Genomic DNA, 426 nt, shown 5'->3' with positions numbered 1-426 from the left:
CCTGTTGTTGCTATACATCACCACCATATATCACTGCACTTTTGATAGCTACAAGGCACACTATAACAGTTAAAGATCTATTGCTAATGAACATCATTTCATTTGATGTAGATTGCTTTGTTGGCTATGTGTACGTCTAAAGGGCACGATCAAATGCAGCAAGGTAGTGACAATTTCGTCACGCCTGTTGTTGCTATACATCACCACCATATATCACTGCACTTTTGATAGCTACAAGGCCGACTATAACAGTTAAAGATCTATTGCTAATGAACATCATTTCATTTGATGTAGATTGCTTTGTTGGCTATGTGTACGTCTAAAGGGCACGATCAAATGCAGCAAGGTAGTGACAATTTCGTCACGCCTGTTGTTGCTATACATCATCACCATATATCACTGCACTTTTGATAGCTACAAGGCCAA

Source organism: Plasmopara halstedii (assembly GCF_900000015.1).
Source record: "Plasmopara halstedii genome assembly, contig: Scaffold_1343, whole genome shotgun sequence".
Classification (NCBI taxonomy): domain Eukaryota; phylum Oomycota; class Peronosporomycetes; order Peronosporales; family Peronosporaceae; genus Plasmopara; species Plasmopara halstedii.
The sequence above is the reverse complement of the archived record's forward strand: the minus strand, read 5'-3'. Positions refer to the sequence as shown.